General features: G+C 39.6%; 1 long non-coding RNA gene across 2 annotated transcripts in view; it reads left to right on the top strand.

The window, feature by feature from the left end:
• The window catches only part of LOC128311044 (uncharacterized), a 416,015-nt gene that overhangs the window by 99,628 nt on the left and 297,457 nt on the right, over positions 1–18,930 (top strand). For both annotated transcript variants that reach the window (XR_008288969.1, XR_008288971.1), the window contains exon 2: positions 6,082–6,168. This is a non-coding gene — a long non-coding RNA (uncharacterized LOC128311044). The remainder of the gene's footprint in view (positions 1–6,081; positions 6,169–18,930) is intronic.

The raw sequence follows: 18,930 nt of genomic DNA, 5'->3' as shown, positions 1-18,930 counted from the left end.
CATTCATTCATTCATTCATTCATTCATTTTTGCCCTCAGAGAGTCCCACTTTGAATTTCCACAGAGCTGGTTTAGTGGTCACACACTCCTTTAATTTTTGTTTGGGAAATTTTTTATCTCTCCCATTTTGGATGTCAGCCTTGCTGGATAAAGAATTCTTGGCTGCATATTTTTCTGATTCAGCACATTTAATATATCCTGCCACTCCTTTTTGGCCTGCCAAGTTTCTGTGATAGGTCTGTTGCAAACCTGATCTGTCTTCCCTTGTAGGTTAAGGACTTTTTATCCCTTGCTGCTTTCATGAATATTTCTTTGTCTGAGTATTTTGTGAATTTGACTATGATATGGCTTATTGATGGTCGGTTTTTCTTTAATCTAAGGGGAGTCCTCTGTGCTTCCTGTATTTTGATGTCTCTGTCTTTCCCCAGGTTAATAAAGTTTTCTGCTATGATTTGCTCGCATAACCCTTCTACCCCTATTTGTCTCTCTTAGTCTTCTGGGATCCCTTTGATTCTGATGTTGTTCCTTTTTAATGAGTCACTGATTTCTCTAATTCTTAAATCGTTCTCTTTTGCCTTTATCTCCCTCTTTGTTTCTGCTTCATTATGCTCCATAAGTTTGTCCTCTATATCGCTGATTCTCTGTTCTGCCTCATCTATCCTTGCCACCATGCCATCCATTCCAGATTGCAGCTCAGTTATAGTGTTTTTTTATTTCATCCTGAGTAGCTTTTACTTCTTTTATCTCCACAGAAAGGGATTCTAACGTACTTTGCACTCCAGCTGGTATTCTTATTATTGTGATTCTAAATTCTGGTTCAGACATCTTGCCTGTATTTATGCTGGTTAAGTCCCTGGCTGTCGTTTCTTCCTGCTCTTTCTTTTGGAGTGAATTCCTTCATTTCATCATTTTGAAGGGAGAAAAGGAATTAATGAGGTAAAAAAAATTAAAATTAAAAAAATTAAAATTCAACAATATATTAAAATTAAAATATTAAATACAAACACACACACAAGAAAATCAAATAAAGGATTCTACATCCTATGTGTGTTTTGGCCTGGGTGTTGAAAGGGGCTTGATACATAAGAGAAAAAAGGGAAAAGGAAAATAAAAGCAAATCATTTGAAAATTTGAAAAAGTGAATACACTACAGTCAAGTAAAATGAAATGATGGAAGTAAAATAGGATTTGAAAACATTTACACAAAAGTGAAAAATATAGTAGAAAAAAATTAAAGAAAAATATTTTTAATAAAAATTGAAAATAAAAATGATTTTTTTCTCTTTCTATATTCAAGAAAAAGAAAAGAAACGAAAAAGGGAAAAAAGAAAAAAAAAGAAAAAAGAAAAAAAAAGAAAACAGATGGACCAGTGAACAGACTGAAATATGACTGAAATCACTTTGTTTTCCCCTAGAAGTCAAACTATTAAGCACTTTATAGTCCATAAACTAAGCAGGTGAAGAGACTTGTGTTTCTGAAGAGCGTGGTTGGCCCAGTTGGGTGGGGCTTAGTGTAACTCTGCTCTCCTCTAGATGGCACTGCTAGCCTACTGGGGTGGAGTGTTGTGGCACTCATAGGTGCGTATGTGCGTGCACAGGAGTGGTGAAAATGGCATCACCCAGCTACCAGGTTTCTAGTATTGGAACTGCGCTCTCCCAGATCAGCAATCCCACAATCATCCCTTGTCTTTGGCTTCCATCCACTCCCCGCTTTTACACCATCCGTAGGCAAGCTCCAGGCAGAACCTCCCTACTGAGTTTTATCTCGGATGTGGCTGTGTTTCCTGACCCCTTATCTCTGAGGGACTGCAGCTTTGATGCATTCTGTGCCTCTGCAGTAGGATCTCCCGAGCAATGGCCAGGTGCAGGCCGCACCCTGAATGTTTGTGGTATTATGCTGCTACCGACGTCCAGAGACTGTGGCTGGGTGCCAGCCCACTCCAGAAAAAGTGCACATTATTGTGTAGCAGCAGCATTTCAGGGATGGTGGCAAATCACAACATGCATCTGGCACCAGGCTTCACCCCCAGTGACCTTGTTCCAGCACCAGTGAATGTGGTTGTTCTCCTGGGTCCACTGGCACCTTTGCCTTTTGGAGAGTCACACAGCCTCTACCAGTGTCTTCCCAGCAGGGGAACTGGCTCTTCCCATGTGCCCCTAAGACCTCTGGACTTCACTCTGCTCCTGGGGATTAGCCCTTTCCACCAGAGCACCACCATGTATGGACCTGCAGAGTTTCAGAATCTGCATTCTGCCTGTTTATAAAGTCTTAATGGAATTTAAACCCTCTCCTTTCAGCTTTTCCTGTATTCTCCTCCCTCTCCTCCTCCCCGCCCCCACACCCCGCCTCTCCATCCTCAAAAGCAACTCCCTGCCCTCTGCAGCTTCTGTCTCCCCCAGTTCGCCTCTCTGCACTGCATACCAGCTGAATTCTGTGGCTCATGTTGTGCAGGTTGTTGTGTTAATCCTCAGATCTATTTTCTATGTGTGCAGGATGGTTTAGTGTTGGTCTGGCTGTATTTCATGGACACAAGACACAAAAAAAAACCTTCCATGCTCTTCCGTCATCTTGGCTCCTCCCCCATTTTTTATGTTTTGTATTTGTTTTTGAGATAGAGACAGAGCATGAGCAGGGAGGGTCAGAGAGAAGGAGACACAGAATCCAAAGCAGGCTCCAGGCTCTGAGCTGTCAACGCAGAGCCCGATGTCAGCTCAAACCCGCGAGCTGTGAGATCATGACCTGAGCTGAAGTCAGATGCTTAACCAATAGAGCCACCCAGTCACCCCTAGCTATGCCTCTTTAATGGGCTGAGCTCTTTTTGAGGGCAAGTAGCTCATTTCATTCATTTTTGTGTCCTTTGGGCCTAGCATAGAGCCTGGCACATAACAGATGGGTACAAATAGTGTTTGATGAATGAGTACATGAATGCAGACTGGTATGTACATAAAACTAGGTAGCATTTGGGGTTAAACATTAAATGATAGTACATTTTTTAAAGTATGTAGATGTATAAAAGATGAAAACAGGAGCCAAGTACAGACACTTCATAATTTTGAATCCTGAGTTTTGGACACTAAGACCATGTCTAGAACCATCAGGGAAGCTACATGATCTCTGTAAAGGCTTTGCCCAAGTGGGTTTTGGGGCTACATACAGGAAGGAAGAATTTAGTCTAGAACTAAGAGGATTACATGCAAGTTAGGCATAATCTGACCCTCCTTTTTATCCTTCCTTGAAAACACCCTACCTCAAAAGTCATTCTTGAGACATCTCCTAGTCTCCATGTCTCTTTAATTCTGCTTATAATCCAGACCATGCTCTGAGATACATGATCTGTGGCCCTTCTACAACCCTCTCCCCACTTCCTTTAAATACAGCCACTCTACCATTCACCTAACCCCGACAGAACAAAATACAGTCCTGTCACAATCTTGTGGCAAGCTAGATCTCCCAGCATTAAATCACCATTAAGGGTTGCTGTGAGTTTGCTAGCAGCTTAAGTTATTCCCCCTTCCTTTCCTTTTCTCTCATTTAGAACTCAGCTAAATATTTCCTGCTGTGGGAAGGGAAATGCTATAAAGACAAAGGATCGACTACCCTGTCCTCCACAGGTGCACTCATACCACAATTAAGCAGGAGTAGAGCAGAGGAATTCCTAGAAAAGCCCCTTCAGGCAGAGCAGTCTTGGCTTGTAGAGCTGTTGGCAGTAGTAGAGAATGTGAAGTCAGCATCTGCATAGCCATTTATGAAACGCTTTCACATCAGGTATTTCATTGGATCCTAACAGGAATCTTATTAAAAGAAGTATTATCATGCCCATTTTAAAGATAAGGATATGAGGATAAAGAAGACGTGGTGTGTGTGTGTGTGTGTGTGTGTGTGTGTGTGTGTGTGTGAATATTACTCAGCTGTAAAAAAGAATGACATCTTGCCATTTGTAGCAATGTGGATGGAGCTAGTGAGTATTGTGCTAAGTAAAATAATTCAGTCAGAGAAAGACAAATACCATATGATTTCACTCTTATGTGGAATTTAATAAATAAGACAAATGAGCAAAGTGGGGGGAAAAAGAGAGACAAACCAAGAAAGACTCTTAACTACAAAGAACAAACTGATGGTTACAAGAGGAGAGGTGGGTGGGGAAAGGGGCTAAATGGGTGATGGGCATTAAGGAGGGCACTTGTGATGAGCACTGGTGTTATAAGTGAGTGATGAATCACTAAATTCTACACCTGAAACCAATATTACATTGTATATTACACTGTATGTAACTAACTGGAATTTAAATAAAATTTTGGAGGCAAATAAAAGATAAGGAACCCAGGGTCCAGAAGTGTGGACTTGTTAATTGGAACCTCAGGACTGAGCACAGAACCTCTGACTTGGAGACTGGAGATCCTGAGGAGCTTTGAAGATTTACTAAGTGATTTTTTTTTCTTTCTCAGGTCTTCCCCATGCATGTCAGCCTCTGAAGGTAGACATACTAGGTTCAAATGTTGGCTCTGCCATTTACCAGCTGAGTGACCTTGAAGAAACTGCTTATTTCTCCTTCTACCAGCTACAATAATGCCACAATAATATTGCTTAACAAGCAACTGCAAAACTTCAGTGACACACAATAATAAACATTTATTTTTGCTCAAGAATCTAGAGATTGGCTGGGAGGTTTTGCTGATCCTGGCAAAGCTCACTTATGTGCCTGTGGTCAGCTGGTGGGTCAACTGGGGGCTGGCGAGTCAGGTAACATGACTCAGCTCTTCTCCATGTTCCTCTCATAAGATAGCAGGCTTACCCCAGGTTTTCACATGCAGTAGCAAAGCTTTAAGAGAGATCATAGAAACATGCGAGTTTTCTTAACACACAGGCTCTGAACCAGCATATTGTCACCTCTGTAAAATTATTTTGGCCAAAGCAAGTCACAAGATCAGCCTAGACCCTAGGAATGGGGAAAGAGATTCCATCCTTTGATGAGAGGAGCACAAAGTCACCTGACACAGGGTATACATACAGAGAGACCATTAAATGGTAACATTAGTGTAAAAAATCACCTCAAATCCCTGAGTTCCTTTGTTTTTGCATTTTAGAAATAGGGGTTAAAACAATATCCATCACATGGGGACATTGTAGGGATAAAATGAGCCAATGCATGTGTACCATAGTGCATTGTATATAGCACATGTAACAAGTGCACACTGTTAACTCACACTTATTATTTTGGATCCCTATTACAGAAGAAGGATCCCTTTCCCTGCTTCAGTTATGCAGAACATTTTCAATCCCCTCTTACTTCTCCTTTAAAATATTTTTGCCTAGGGGCACCTGGGTGGCTCAGTTGGTTAAGAGTCCAACTTCGGCTCAGGTCATGATCTTGCAGTCAGTGAGTTCAAGCCCCACATCGGGCTCTGTGCTGACAGCTCAGAGCCTGGAGCCTGCTTCGGATTCTGTGTCTCCCTCTCTCTCTATTCCTCGCCTGCTCACACTCTGTCTCTCTGTCTCTCTCTCAAAAATAAATATAGATTAAAAAACTTTTTTTAAATAAAATATTTTTGCCTAGAGGGTAATGCCAGTACATTAGCTTCTTCCCACAGCACTCTTTGTTGTATATTAGAATTTTGTATGAATATTTACTTAGATGATATTTCAGGATCTTCAGTCACTGATGAATACCATGCCCTTAGTTATAAAGAAGTTTCACGTACAAGGTAACTAGGATGCCTGGGCAGTGTGGAGGGAGGCTCTGGTATACTCCAGAAGACAGTCATGTGCCATGCTCCATGACATTCGGTTGCCAGCACAACCTGTCCATGTGCCTCCTAAGTTTGATCATACCTAAATTCAACCAGTTCATAAATTTCTGCTTGTGTTGCATCATTTTACCTCTTGAATGCCTGTGGAGCTTGCTTTCTGTCTAAATTATTCTCTTTGTCAAGGACCTGAACTTGGTGTCTTGCACTTAGGTACTTCCTTAATGTGTTTACTCTGGAGGAAGGATTAGCTCATTTCTGTTTCAATTTGAAATTCAAAATAAATAGTATTTGATAACAGCCTTCTCTCTTTCTTTTTTCTTTCTCTTCTTCCAGTATAGAACACATGCCAAGCATCAACCATGTCTTGGAAGATGGAAGAGAATAAGAGCTGGACCCTGCCCTCAAGGAAACTATGATCAGGTAGGGGACCTGGCATGCACTCACATAGGTAGCTATAACACAGGCAAATGTGAAAAAAAAATGGGGGGGGGTATGACAAGCAAGATTTAAGATTTAAAGAGAACTCATAGGAGGGAGACTGGGCTTCTACTGGTTGATAAAGGGAGCCTTCATGAAATAGGTGGTCTTTCAGCTGTCCTAATGGATAAATGAGAGGTTGCCAGTGTTTTTTTTCTTATATGAAATTGCTACAGGTCTTACAGAAAAAAATAGGAAAATGTAAATAAAAGTGAAGTATAATAAAAGTGAGTCATGTTTTGTGTAAGATGTTTGTTGGTTGATTACACAATATCCTTTATCATGCCACACCAAAATTCAAAGAAGGAGGGAAGTGCAATCCTACCACAGGTTTGAAATGATAGAAGAAAAGACTATTGGTTAGCAGAAACAATGACTTCTGTACTATGTTCTGGTATAAGGAGCAAAAAGTTAGAAAGTTCTTGAATTCCTATGACTTTGTGGCTTGCCATATCAGCTCTGGACTGCCCATCTCCAGACTTCTTCCACTAGAGAGAATAAACCACCATGTATTTAAATCATTATGATTTTTGGTTTTCTGTCACAGGGAGCCAAATCTAATGGATTCATATCTCTCTCACCATTTAGGCAAAAAAGCAGATATTATTTGATGAATGTACTGGAGAGGAGACATGAGTCTTTGAGGGTAGCCATGCTTTCAGTGGCTTCTGAGAGGAGCAGCCATGGCAGTGCCTGATGTGTGCATTCCAGTTTTGTGTCATGTGATCATGCCACCCTGCACATGAGTAATTAATTGGATCAAGGCCACAGGCACCTATCTATCGGCTGATCAGACCACTGGCCATGAAATGGCCTGGCCTAAGAGCTCTTCCCAGTGCAGGGGCTCCATATTGGGTGATGACTGACTGACTGAATCAGACCCTCACATTTAGGTTTTGAATTTGAGACACAGAGAGCAGTAGAAAGACACTGAGAGAGCAGAGAGGCTGAGAGAAGCTGCATTCATTACATAATGTCAGTCCCTGGAGTATCTGGCTACCTCTTGCAGAGCAATATCACAGTTTTGAACAGTTAGCAGGGGGTTCAGTTCTCTGTGAGGTCTGGCTGTGTCAGTGCTGAGACATTTCTTGCCTTCCCTTTCTTCTTTGTGTGACCATACAATAAATTTCCTATGACGTGATAAAAAATTAGAGACCGGCCAACACAGTGTGTGTCCTCTTCCTATGTTCTATACTGTATCTATCGATGATTTAAAAAAAAAATTTAGTGCTTATTTTTTATTTTTGAGTGAGAGAGACAAAGTGCAAGTCGGGGCGGGGGGGGGCAGAAATTGAGGGAAACACAGAATCTGAAGCAGGCTCCAGGCTCTGAGCTGACAGGAGAGAGCCCGACGCAGGGCTTGAACTCATGAACCGAACTCAAGAATGGTGAGATCATGACCAGAGCAGAAGTTGGAGGTTTAACCAACTGAGCTAACACTGGTGCCCCCTTGTTGATAGTTTTTTAAAGGGTACTTTCACCTAACAGTATGTCATGATTGCCTTTCCATGCTGTTAAATATTCTTTACAACAGTATATGAACTGGTATATAGTACTTTATTGTATGACTTTATTATTTAATCAATCCTTACTGTTGGATATTTAGGTCATCAACTATGCTTTTGTTTGTGTGTTTTTTGCATGTATGCATAATGCTAGGTAGGAGTTTGATAGGAGGGTGTTTAGTAAGATGCAAGACATTTTAAACCAGGGATATGGCGTGAAATAAACACAAAGTTGTGAAGTAGAAAAGCACAAGGCATGTTATCAAATAATCAAATTTTGATAGTGTTGGTTACATGTAAGGAGATAGTAGCCAAATTATTGATAGGCTTGAATGCCAAGTTAAGTTATGGCCATGGATGAGGATTTTGTTTTTGTTTTTGTTTGTGTGTACATGGACAGAAAATCTGGACTATCTTGGGGTCAGTCTCTCTGTCTTTGCAAGGCTAGTGGTAGTATTTTTTTTTAACATTTTTTAATGTTTATTTATTTTTGAGAGAGACAGAGAGACAGAGTGTGAGAGGGTAAGGGGCAGAGAGAGAGAGGGAGGCACAGAATCCAAAGCAGGCTCCAGGCTCTGAGTGGTCAGCAGAGATCCCAAGGCAGGGCTTGAACTCACAGACTGTGAGATCATGACCTGAGCTGAAGTCAGACATTTACCTGACTGAGCCACTCAGGTACCCCACGGCTAGTGGTAGTGTTAAAGAGACAGTCAGCAGAGGTTAATTTGGCTCATTTCATACTAGTGTGATTTATAGTAAATGAACAAAACTACCTTTTTGTACTTTGTATTGTGCTTTGTTAAAAAAATAAAATGCTGTGATTTCAGGGGACTTTATCAGTATAGAAATAGTCTTAAAACAAATAATATCCTAAGTAAAGATAATTCTGTTATGGGTTAATACCACCACTTCATATTTGTGTCAACTTTTTGAATTTTTTTCAAAATATATAAAGTGTTCCACTGGATCCCCAAAATAGCCTAGCCCCAGTGGAAGGTAACCTGCCCATTTTACAGATGAAGGAACTGGGATTAGGTGATTTAAAGATGTAGAGTGTCAGAGCTTGATTTTTCAAGGTCACCTGGGCCCATGTCTGCAATTTCTGGGGGTGACAGTGAGGTTTAGCTTAGTTACTAACCATCATCACACAGTTCTTATGTGAAGGAGGTAGGCCTGTGCCCACTTCTGATTTCACATCCTGTTTTCATTCCCCTCACCATGATGTCATCCAGCCAGTTGGCAGCAGAGTCTGGATGGAGGACCAGGTAGACTGATTTCAAGTTCAGTGCTTTTTCCAAAACACAAGTGGAAATACCCTTGTCCTACTTTCTTTCCTCAAGGAATTCAAACTTTAACATGCATAAGAATCATCCAGGAGCTTGTTAAACATGGAGAGCCTCAGGCCCTGCCCCCAGACACTCTTCTTTTGGTGGGCCTAGGGTTAGACCCAGATATGAGTATTCTTCACAAACTCCTCAGGTGATTATGAGAAAGGTGGTATACAGAGCAGACTTTAAGAAACACTGCCTGTCGAATTTGGAGCTTGAAATCTGCCTTGTCTCCTCTTCAAGCATGCCTGCTCTTAGAAATATGACTCCAGCCCCACCTCACTGTAACCCCTTATCAGTTCTTTGTGTTTTGCAAATTGCATTTGCTCTTCATTTATGGACAAACCAGGTCAGCACTGCCAGGCCAATAAGAGCTGGATTTTCCCTGGCCTCATGCATCAGTGACATATTTGCCAAGATCAGCCCGGTTCCAACATCCCTGCAATCGGCAATGGTTGATGATGATGCAGGACACACATGACTCGATTTGCAGAGAGCCTGCTAAGCTTTCAGGGAAGTCAATAAGAAAAATCTCATTTTGATCTGAAGCTTGGGCTCATTTGATTTGGAAGTTACTGGTGGCAAAAGAAATATGGGACCCAGGGATGTCTCTTCAAGCCCCTCTCTGACTGTAATCACCCCTAAGAAGCAGTTTTCTCCATCTGTTCCCTCCTCCCACCCACCCCCCTTTTCTAGATTCGGTGTGTCAGCAACAGGGGGAAAAAGGCAATAACTACTCTAAGACTTTCTGGACCATCCTTCTATCTCACTCTGGATAGAAAAGAAAGGGTAAAAACAGCACCCAAACCATTCCCTGCATGAGTCCTAGGAAACCCAGTTGGCCTTTGTGACTTTTCACACAGGTCTGTGGCTTCCAGCTTGAGGAGGTCAGAGAGGAAAAAGTGAATGCATCTTTATGCCCTGTGAAGTAGCTCTCAGATCTGAGTGCTCCATAGGCTAACGTGCATGCCAAAATGGTTAAGTTTACCTCCAAACTATCTCTTGACTCCACTGAGACCTATTTATTCTCCCTGCCATTACCCTATGTCTCCTGTAGATTCTATAATACCCTCATTTCTTGTTTCCCTGCTTTCCACCATTTCCCATCAAATCCGTTATCCACAGAGAAGCCTGGGTGATCTTTATACACCATCCCCCATTGTAGCCTTTTGGTAACTTTGCATTATCCTAAAGATAAGGTCTACACCTGTGCTGTCTAATGCAGGAGCCACTAGCCACACGTGCCTGTTGAGTAGCTGAGATGTGATGAGTCTGAATTGAGATGAACTATAAATGTAAACATCAGATTTCAAAGATTTAGTAGAAAAAAGGATGTTATATATCATATTAACAATTTTATATCAATGACATGTTGAAAAATATTTTAGATCTGTTGGGTTAACTAAAATATATTGTTAAATTTAACTTCGGCCCTTTTTTACTTTTTAAGATGTGGCTACTAGAAGAGTTAAAATTACATGTGTGATTCACATTGTATATCTTGGACAGACCTAACCTAAATTCTTGAATATGACTTACTCTATTTCCTTCTTGCACCATCTATTTTGGCCATATGAATTTCCCTTAATCTCTTGAATTAATCACTCATCCTTTAGTTTCTGGAATTTGGGTGGGCTATTGCTTCCTTCTATTCTACTTTCTCTTACTCATATTTCAGGATGTCTTCTGGATGTCATTTCTTAGATGTCACTAGGTCTAGGAAATTGTCCTTGACTTTGTGAGTCTGGCTTAGATGCCTCTCCTGTAGATCCAGTAGAATCTTTATACTTTCTCCTCTGTAATAATTTACACACCCCTTTGGATTTACTAGAAAAAAACCCCACATATGTATAAAGGACATATATGTGCCCATGCTACTAAATTGTAGGCTCCATTAGACAAGGGCTATCCCTGTCTTATGCTCCTTTTACCCCAGTGTAGAAAACTCAATACATGTTTGTTGAGTAAGTTTGGTCACTTTATTAAATTGGGAAAGGAATTGAGGTCCAGACTGGGGAGACTTCCAAGTTGAATTCACATAGTGAGTTCATGGCAGAGTACCCGAGGCCAGTGGTGTGTGGTGAGACACAAATTTAAATAAGGTATGACATTAGGAGAATTTTAAAATATTCAGCAGACAGAGATTAGTGCATGATGGTTTTACTTCTGCCCAAAAAGGTGAAGAAAGAGCTAACTACCTTATGTAGAAGCAACTGTGATGCGAAGCTTGGTCCTGGCTAGAACATTCTCCAGCTTAAGGAAATCCCTTCTCCATCAACTCCACACTTTATTTCTAGCATTAGAAATATTGCATTGGGAGGAATAGGGACAGGGAAGGAAGTGACAAGACCATGGAGATCTGGACTAGATATAAGTGGAACAGATACATAGGGCAAGCTGAGTCAGGGCTTTAATGTGCTGCAGGGAAATTGTTTACCTGGATCATAAACCACAGGTCATTTCTTGAGATGCCGGCATAGCTATTCCTCATGTTGACATGTTTCTGAACAGAACGAAACAAGAAGAGCTCTTTTTAGTCATGAAGCCTCCAGGGTTCTGGTATCATCCTCTGCCATACTTGAACCTGCAAGACAATCCTATCTGGTTCTAGCAATACATAGTTTAGTGTATTTGCAGAATGTCATGTCATAAGTGCTTTTGGAAAAAAAGTGATATAAGGAGAAATCTATCTTTTCTGTAGGATTTTCTACTATAATTTCAACTTTTTTTTCCCTATATAAGCTCAGTGCAGGGAAGTTGGCAAACATTTCAGTGCAAAGAAGGAAAGCTTTCTTCATAATTCCATCAGCAAAAATAATCCCACTATTTATACTTCCTGGAAGTCTTTTGACTGTTCTTCATGTATATTCACTTATACAATTTTATAAAAGATGAAAGTAGGATACTGTGAATACTATTTAATAGTATTTTTCCTCTTAGATATATATCATGAACAATTTCCTATGTCAATAAGTACTCTTTTGTAATATGATTTTGATTGCTTAATATTCCAATATATTTAAACCGTCCCAACAATCTTCTATTACTGAACATTTAAATTGTTTCTAATTTTTAAGTATTATAAATAATTCTACTATAAATTATATGCACATATCTTTGATTTTTGTAAAGGGTAAATTTGTAAAAATAGAATTTCTTACTAAAAGACATGCATATTTTAAAGAATTTTGACACTTATTTTCAGTCAGCCTCCTAAAAGTTTTAGCATAGACTGTTTTTCAATGTTCCAAAGTATTCTTTGCACACAAGTTCTTTCATGTTTTTACATTGTACCATCTACTATCATGAAAATTGTCTCTATTAAGTTGATGATATACCCCAAAGAGAAGGAATTCCCCAAAAATATCAAAGTGAAATAAATTCTAGACTCTAAATCATATCGATGTCCATCTGATTATGTCCACTCTCCTTTAGATCCTTAAAAGTGACATTTCCAAAAATGCCCCATAGGAAAAGAGTTCTGTGGTCTGGTAGGTTGGGCAAAGTTACTTCCTCCGTCTCCATGTAGATCTTGAAAAATCCTGCTGTAAATTTCAGCAGGTTCACATCTGTTTAAATCAGTTTCCTTTCTTAAGGCTATTTGGTCACCAAACTACTAAAAAAAAAATCTGAGCCTATAAATTTTCCAGTGTATACACTTAGAGAACCTAATTGTCTAGAGTAAATTCAAGGCGGTACACTATAGGGGCTATATATGGTTTTTTTTAAGCCTTTGTATTTTTTAAACATTTATTATTTTTTTTTTAATTTCAGTATAATTAACATACAGTGTTATATTAATTTCAGTTGCACAATACAGTGATTTAAGAGTTCTATACATTACTCAGTGCTCATCACCATAAGTGTACTCTTAATCCCCTTCACCTATTTCACTCATGCCTTCCACCCACATCCCCTCTGACAACTACCAGTTTGCTCTCTGCATTTAAGACTATGTTTTTTGTTTGTTTTGTTTTATAAATTCCACATTTGGGTGAAATCAAACGGTATTTGTCTTTCTCTGATGGGCTTATTTCGTTTAGCATTCATTATATTCTCTAGAACCATCTGTGCTGTTGCAAATAGCAAAATTTCATTCTTTTTTGTGTCTGAGTAATATTCCATTGTGTGTCTATAACACATCTTTTTTATCCATTGATGTATTGATAGACACTTGGGTTGCTTCTATATCTTGGCTATTATAAATAAAGCTGCAATACTCTCAACAATAGCCAAATTGTGGAAAGAGCCTAAATGTCCCTCAACTGATGAATGGATAAAGAAATTGTGGTTTATATACACAATGGAATACTACGTGGCAATGAGAAAGAATGAAATATGGCCTTTTGTAGCAATGTGGATGGAACTGGAGAGTGTGATGCTAAGTGAAATAAGCCATACAGAGAAAGACAGATACCATATGGTTTCACTCTTATGTGGATCCTGAGAAACTTAACAGAAACCCATGGGGGAGGGGAAGAAAAAAAAAAAAAAGAGGTTAGAGTGGGAGAGAGCCAAAGCATAAGAGACTGTTAAAAACTGAGAACAAACTGAGGGTTGATGGGGGGTGGGAGGGAGGGGAGAGTGGGTGATGGGCATTGAGGATGGCACCTTTTGGGATGAGCACTGGGTGTTGTATGGAAACCAATTTGACAATAAATTTCATATATTGAAAAAAAATAATAAATAAAGCTGCGATAAACATAAGAGTACATATATCTTCTCTAATTAATGTTTTTGTATTCTTTTGGTAAATACCCAGTAATGGAATTACTGGATCATATGGTAATTCTGTTTTTAATTAAACATTTTTTAAAAAAATTTATTCATTTTTGAGAGACAGAGACAGAGCATGAGTTGGGGGGAGCAGAGAAAGAGGGAGACACATAATCTGAGCTGTCAGCACAGAACCCGAGGTGGGGCTTGAACTCATGGACCATGAGATCATGACCTGAGCTGAAGTAGGATGCTTAACAAACTGAGCTACCCAGGAGCCCCTCTATTTTTAATTTTTGATGAACTTTCATACCATTTTCCACAATGGCAGCATGATTTGCATTTTCACCACCAGTGCATGAGGATTCCTTTCCCTCCACATCCTTGCCAATACTTGTTATTCCTTACATTTTTTATTTTGGCCATTCTGACAGGTGTGAAGTGAGATATCATTTTGGTTTTGATTTAAGCCTTTATATTTATTCGTAGCTGGCCTGGCCAGATCAGTTTGAGTCTTGTGTCCATTGTCACATGGCAAATCTGAAGGACTTTCCAACATCAGATCTTACATATCTTTCTAGTTAGTCAAGACTATTTTTTGATGAGCAAAGATTAGAATTAAGCTTCCCCCCTGCCACAAAACTCTGTTCCCTCTTCCCAAAACAGATTTGCTTATGAATGTGTGATTGCAAATGAAAAGTTCTTCTATGTCTCATCTTCATAATGTCTAATTGGAAAGTCATTATTGTTACCTGTTTAATTCCTGCCCAAAATTATTTTAAGACTAAAATAAATAACATGTTAAAAATATACTTGTTAAAAACTTCTCTTAGACCAAGTTTTCTTGGTCTACTTTTAATACAAAAACCAAAAAAGTTTTTAGATGCCCAATGTGTCTGTTTCTCAAATATCAGAGTTTTGCTTATAGCCATCATATTTTCTTATAGTATTATTTTGTATTTTTCCTTAAATTAACTTAACATTTTCTTGACATATGTTCTTTAGTTTTTCCTCAACAACATCATATGCAAAAATACATATTTGGCAGTTTTAATAGATATTAAAATAAATGTTACATAACTATTAAAAAATAAAACTGTTTGATTTAAAACACCTGAAAGTACCTCAGGGTTTGTGTTGATAAACTTATTCGTAAAGGGTCAGAAAGTAAATATTTTAGGGTTTGAGAGTCATGCTGTCTGTGTTACAATTACTCAACTTTGCTGTTATAATGCAAAAGCACCCCTAGATAACAAGCAAACAAATGGGCATGAATCTGTTCCAATAAAACTTTTATTTACAGACAGGCAGAGGATGGATTTGGCCCATGGGCTGTCGTTAGCCAATCTCTTCTCTAGATGAAACAAGGAGCTTATTGACATGTTCACCTTCCATGTGACTACATTGGTTCATTTTAGGCACAATCTAAATGCACTAACCTGGGCACTATTTGAATTTTGTATTATTTATATTTTACTCCTATTTTCAGAGATAGTCCCAATTTCAAGCCAAGTGTCTCAAATTTTGGGATTATATTCACCACCCTGAATGTTATAGGACTAGTATTAAAATAAAAATCAGGGGCACCTGGGTCTCTGTCCATTAAGCATCCAACTTCAGCTTCATAGGTTCATAGGGCTCTGTGCTGACAGCTCAGAGCCTGGAGCCTGCTTCAGATTCTGTGTCTCCCTCTGTCTCTGCCCCTCCCATGCTCATGCTCTATCTCTCAAAAATGAATAAACATTAAAAAAATAAAAATAAATAAAAATAAAAATCAGAAACCAGCCTTTGCAACAAAAGAACAGACATCCTGAGACAGATTAACGTCAACTCACCCTCCTAATGAACTTTACAGGACTTCCCTGCTCAGTGATTTTACCCTTGCAAAATTATTCTTCATGTGAGGAAGAAAAATAACACAACCCAAGCAAACTGGGCTCCTAAATTATTGACACATTAAAATTTAAAATGTTAATTAACAGAGGCTCTTATCTGAAAGAAGCAAGTGTGCCATTAGTTCCCAATCTCACTGAATCTAGACTCTTATACATCTTCTGTTTGATTGAGTTGGTTCAAGGTTTACCCAGGTGACCTCAAGATTTATAAGAGGGAAACTTCCTAAACATGGTAGAAAACAAGGTTCACTTCTGCCACCCTTCTGCATTGGGCCACATCATTGGCCTCTGTAGATAGGAGGAATATATGTTGTGTATAAATATGATAAACCCACCTCTATTTACTGCTCACTGTTTTTCATCTGAGACATTCACAAATAATGATACACCTGAATAGCATTTTTCATATCTATAAAGCTTTTCCAAATGTGTGGTCTCGTTAAAGTTGCTCAATAATTCCAGGAGCTAGGAATTATAATTCTCATTTTACAGGTGAGGAATCTGGGGTTAATCCTGCAGTTCAACTGCTAGCCACATGTTATGAAGAACCCTGGAGCTATGCTAGCCAATTTCTACCTGCTGGAATGGGATTGCCAAGTGCTCCTCAAGGCGATTCTTTTCCCTACTCTGCTCTGCCACACTCTGCTTATCTCCATCATCCCAGGTCATACCCTCACCCAGCCCTCTATCTACCATGGTGGGCCCAATGGGGTCCATTCAAAGGTGCCTGGCTGGGTCAAGGTAAAACCATCTCTACCACTGAAACATAACTCCAACTTAACATTACAACTGGTAATGTAAACTCCCATCCCTAACTGGACTCATATTTTCTAATTCTATGTCTAGTGTTTTCCTATATTTAGCAGCTTCTTCTGAGATACCGAGGAACTTAATTAGTATTGGCAGAATTGCTAATTCAACTTTCAGTTATAAAGGGTAGTTAGAGAATCAGGATGGGTAATTGTAAAGCAGCGTACATTGATGGATCTATTTTCTCTTCATTTGCAAACTCTTCTGGATTCATCCACAATCCAAGATTATAACTTAAAGGCTCCTTAACTATCACCTCATTCAACTCCTATATTTCATATTTGAGGAGATATGGGAGAACTTTGCCCCAAAAAGATTAATAATAATAAATGAGAATGATGATCATCATTTGTTTAACTTAGCATGTGCCAGGCACTATTCTAAATGCTACAAATGCATAAAGATTGTTACTCTGGTCTAGAGCTAAAGCATCTAAAACTTGTAGAGAAAAATGGATTTGCCTGAGGTCATGTGTATGTAGGTAGTGGGGCCAGGGTATGAGGTCAGGCCATCTGACTCCAGAATATCATTACAGCATAGTTTTTCTACCAGAGCAGAGACCAAAGTTGTGAAGGGAACAGCACTACCCTGTCATGAGAAGGGTACTTTGTCTCTGCGGTCTTCCTGTTCAAACCCATAGCAGCAGTCCAACTATGAGAAAAACATCAGACAAGTCCAAACTGAAGGATATTTTACAAAGTTCCCAACTTGCACACTGCCCAGAGAATGAGTGCCCTGGACCTCCCTCCACAGACACTAATTTAACTAGTCTTGAGTGGGGCCAATATACTGGCATTTTTTAAAGCTCCCTGGTGATTCAGATGTGCAACCAAAATCAAAATACCACTGAGCACGCATTTTTTTTCCCAGAAAGAGAGAGTTAGTGAATGAACCAGGAGGGAAAAGGAGCCGTAGAACCCAGGCTGGATGAAGCATTGTATCTGGAACAGGGGCTTTCACTGTCCTGGGTGTGCAGATTCTTTTCACTGCAGGAAACAACCAAGAAAGAGGACACAAAGGGCTGGAGTGGGGATGCCTGGAGGCTGCAAATTTCAGTTTCCTAATCAAGAGGACTTTTAGGAAAGCATTTGGGGATCACTTTGGCTCTAAAGATCACCACATCCTTTGCTCAGCAAATTGCTGGTTTCCCTTGCCTTTTTTCCCTTGAATATCGCAGAATACTTGTTTACAGTCAGCCCCACACGTAAGTGGACACTTGTCAGTTACACCGCCAAAAAGTGTGTGAACAACAAGCCTTGTCAGCTAAAAAGGAGGCTGACTTCTTGCATTTAAAATGAATATTGACTTGAAAAGAAGGGGGCAGGGGGAGGGAAAAAAATCAAAAGTGAGAAAAATGGCTGAGTCAGGCCAACCTCAATGCATATGGTGTAAAATAACATCATTAAGAGTTTGGCCAGGGGTTGGGATTATGCAAGAGCCTTTTTCAGCAAACCTAAAATGTTTGGGAAAATTGTTCTGGAAAGTTCTATGTTAAAAGGTTAGGAAGAACTGGAAGGTTACCTGAGAGGATACACATAATACTTTAGAAAACTTAAAATAGAGACTCTTATTACTACAAAGAAATGAATGCTTTTTTTTTTTTTTGAGACTTCACTAAACTGATAACCCCAAACTTTTGCCCCACCACTGGCAAATTACTTAATATTTCTGAACCTCAGTTTACTATTCTGTAAAACGGGATTAACCATGCTGGCCTCATAGATTGGTTAAGAGGATTAAGTGAGATAATTTGATGCAGAAATCAGTGACTTGGCCGAAAGTGATGTAAATTGGAAGTGACAAGACAGCTTTCAAACTCATGGCCCCCTGTGCCGTGGATTTCTATTTTACGCCCATCCCCATTCCTGGTAAAGATGCAAAAGCCATGGATAATACAGTCACCATAATGTGTGCTATGCTCCTGGCTAAGGAAGCTGCATGGACAAAGAATTTCCAGAAAGGACAGTTTCCCCAGTTTGCCAGTTCCACAGGGAGACTCTCTGGAGGAATTTTAACCTTCTTTATTGAGAGAAAAGGATAGTGACCCCAGCACTTTCATGTAACTTGAGAAGACCCTGAGAGAAAAGGAAAATTTTAGATGTGATGGACACATTAATTATCAATGTGCTTTACCCCACATTACGTCTTGATGAAAATTTGGGAATCATCAACTCCTACCTCATCTCTCTGAACCCAGCCAGTCACCATGTCTTGTCAGTTCAGCCTTAGTGAAGCCTTTTCCCAAAATAATCTTCTTCAAGTACATCTCTGACTGTGTCTTCTGCTTGCAGCTTTCCTGAAGGCCATCTCTCTGTATGGCGGACTTCAGCTGAAAAGCTCATCCTTCTATCCTATCCTGCTTTTTCCTCATCCCCTCCTGCAGCCAAACATAACTACCCAGTGTCCTCGAGCACAGCTGCAGCCCCTCTTTTGTATGAACTTGTCCTGCCA

The sequence above is a fragment of the Acinonyx jubatus genome, chromosome A1, assembly GCF_027475565.1.
Source record: "Acinonyx jubatus isolate Ajub_Pintada_27869175 chromosome A1, VMU_Ajub_asm_v1.0, whole genome shotgun sequence".
Lineage (NCBI taxonomy): Eukaryota > Metazoa > Chordata > Mammalia > Carnivora > Felidae > Acinonyx > Acinonyx jubatus.
The sequence above is the reverse complement of the archived record's forward strand: the minus strand, read 5'-3'. Positions and strand labels throughout refer to the sequence as shown.